Here is a 3,337-nt window from a genome sequence, read left to right as displayed (position 1 = left end):
TTCAGATTATATGATTTACAGTCCTGGGATCACTGATGTTGGTGGGCTTCTCTCATTCAGATGGCTGTTTGTTCAGAAACAAGCCTTTTAAGACTCCAGAAGCTATTTTTTCTGATAGCCGGGCACCATCTAATTTCTTCACCACACTTTGCTATAGTACTCATATTTTCTGTGTTCCTTTCCTGAGGACCAAATATATATTATAGGGGGCGGGGGGGGGAGGCTCATAGCAGGGCCATGATGTAGTAACTAATTCTTAAATTGGAGCTAGGATTTAGTGCGAGCCCTAAACCCATTCCTGGATCTATATTTGTTTGTTGTTGTTTTCTTGTCTGTCTTTGGCTCCCTTTAGAGACCTCCTTGTTAATTTATGGTAGAAGGTCTTATTGATCATCTCCCTTCAGCAGAAAGACCTCCAGTTTTACTGTCATTAATTAGCCCCTGGCGAGTTCTTTCTAGGAGTAGAGAGCCTTGTCTCTCTTCCATGAAGTGGCTGATGGTTTCAAACTGCTGACCTTGTAGTTAGCAGTTCAGTGCTTAATCACTATGCCACCAGGGTTTCCTGTATTTGGTGTAGCGTCAACAAAAATGAGGGAAACTGTCAATGAGATGAAGTGACACAGTAGTCAAAGTAATGGTTCAAGCACACCAACAGTCATGAAAATGAGGAAGGACAGGGCATTTCCCCCATTTTGTTATACGTAGTTGCCACAAGTCTCAGGTGCTCAACTGCAGTCGATAACACTGCAGTGATGGGCTTGGGGACTGTCAGAAATAGGTTTAGTGTCATGGAAAAGAAATCTGGAGCTATAGGAGTAGGCATGATCATGTGGAGAGACTTGAATAATATAGTTTAACACCAGATTTAATATGTAAGAGTGGGCTGCTGGCAGAGCCCTGGTGTCATAGTGGTTATGCATTGGGAGGCTAATCAGAAGGTCAGTAGTTCAAATCCAGCCCCTCCTCAGAAAGAGATGAGACTTTCTAGTCCCATAAAGAGTTACAGTCTTGGAAATTCCTAGAGGCAGTGATACTCTGTCCCAACAACTTGATGGCAATGAGTTTCTTTGGAGGGAGCTGCTGGGAGGTTTTGGTGAGAGAACTAGGTGACTATATTTAACCACTAATTTCACCTCTCACTTACATAGGTTCCTTAACTTCTTTGGCCTACTGCTCCCTTTACAGAAAAAAAAAACAATAACCAAAGCAAACAACAACAACAAAAGCCCAAACTCACTGTCCCCTTAGCAATGAAAAACTTTTGTATTACTGCCCATAATCTAGGATAAAGTGTAGGTGTCTGCTTTTGCAGCCCACCTGGATGGTGCCAACAGCCCCCTAGGGGCCTGGACAATAAACATAAATGACAAAGATGCTTCCTTGAAAAAATTCTTTGAGATTTTAGTTTTTCAAACCCTCATGAGATGTATACGAAAGGGTTGGTGATTAAGATAATTTACTATTATTGTTTCTTCCCCTTTCCTTTGACTCCTGAGTGCTCTCTGATGAGGAAGATGCTATTCAGAGAACAAGGTGAGAAAGTTTCTTCCGTATTTAGCAAAAGTTTCCACACAATGGCTGAAAATGATTTTTACCTTAGTTCCAGCCAAAAGTGCTTAATCTTTTGCCCAGAAGTTTCCATATAAAAGAGTATCTGATGAACTGGATCTTCCTTTCTAAAGAAAGAGGGACATTAGTGACAGATTTCCTAAGCATTTTACAAATGTCAGTTAATGTCAGGTAGTTAATGTTCTAGAAATGTCTGAACTAAAATTCATTTGAGGTAAAATTTGGGTCTATTTTATTTTTATTCATTCTTTGATTTTCAGAAAACAAAGGACACGGAAATATATGAAGAAAAGGAGAATATTTAAGGCCACAAGAAAAACCAGCCAGCTGAATCCAATTTTGCATTTATGATGTTTGGGAAGACAAGCTGTTAAAAATCCATTAGCTCTTCTGGTCCAACACATTGGGAAACAGTGTCTCTAGTTATTAAATCCAGAGCTGAAATTATTCTTACATAATAATTGTTCCACTTTTCACAGCCCACAGAAGCATGCTTGAAGCTTAACAGTTTCTGGGAGCAGAAGGGCAATCGACTGCTTTCCTCTTTCTTCAAGGGCGATCCCTTGGGGTCCCCAGGAGTTCACGTTGTGGAGAGGGCCCAGAGTTGTAGGGGTGCGCCTGTGGTCTCTGGTAGCTTCTTTCTCTGTGATGTCTGTTGTCATTCTACCTATGGGCATGGTGTTTGGGATCTCTTACTGACCATTTGTGACGTGCCAGGAAAATTCAGCAGCGAGCTCGCCCGAGGCCTCTTCTACCCATATTTATTGTCTTGTCACCCAACTGCCCGCTTTAGGCCTGGGAGCTCTGATAGTAAAGGAAGCTGTCCTCAAAAGGCTTCAGCTAAAAGCAGGAGAGTTCCCTGGTTGTGGGATTGCTTAGACTTTAAATGGGAGCTTGTCCCTATGTCCCTTCTCCCCTCCTTCCATTTTTAATCGCCAATTATTGAAGTACCTTATAAGGAGACCTGGTGGTACCGTGGGTTAGGCATTGGGCAGCTAACTGCACAGGAAATATAAAACTCTCTGCTTCTGTAAAGATTTCCAGTCTCAGAAACCCTGTGTATTGGCGGTTCTCAACCTGTGGCTTGCGACTCCTTTAAGGGTTACATGACCCTTTCACAGGGATCTCCTAAGACCATCAGAAAACACATAAATATTTCACAACTTATAATTACATATTGTTTTGTGATTAATCGCTGTTTTAATTATGTTTGATTATGTTCAATTTGTAACAATGAAAATACATCCTGCATATCAGATATTTATATCAGGATTCATAGCAGTAACAAAATTATAGTTATGAAGTAGCAACAAAACTAATTTGATGGTTGCGGGTCGAGGCATTAGGAAGGCGGAGACCCACTGCTGTATATGGTCACTATGGGTCAGAATTGAGCTGAGGGCAGTGGATCGTGTTGCTATGAGTTGGGATTGACTAATGGCAGTGAGTTATTGGGAAGTACCTTATCAATTTCCTGCCGCCTTCTCTCCAGCTACCAAAATGTGTTGTTGTTAAGACAGATGAAAAAAAAGAGGTAGCAGTGTAGGGGGAAGGTTCACATTCTTCAGCTCACTTCTAAGTTCTTGGCTATTTACCTCAAAATCTTCCCTCTGAAAGCTGGTGCCTTTGTTAACACCCTGAAAAGAGTGTTGACAATTCTTTTATATGTGGCAGAGTTTAAAGGAAAGCAGTTGGGAGACGTATATGCTGGCCATTTCAATCAAATGGACACTCTCCGCCCAGATGAGCTTTAGGATGGGACTAGGTA

This window comes from Echinops telfairi, unplaced genomic scaffold (genome assembly GCF_000313985.2).
Source record: "Echinops telfairi isolate 266 unplaced genomic scaffold, ASM31398v2 ScPeMD7_17;HRSCAF=63, whole genome shotgun sequence".
In the NCBI taxonomy this organism is placed as follows: domain Eukaryota; kingdom Metazoa; phylum Chordata; class Mammalia; order Afrosoricida; family Tenrecidae; genus Echinops; species Echinops telfairi.
The sequence above is the reverse complement of the archived record's forward strand: the minus strand, read 5'-3'. Positions refer to the sequence as shown.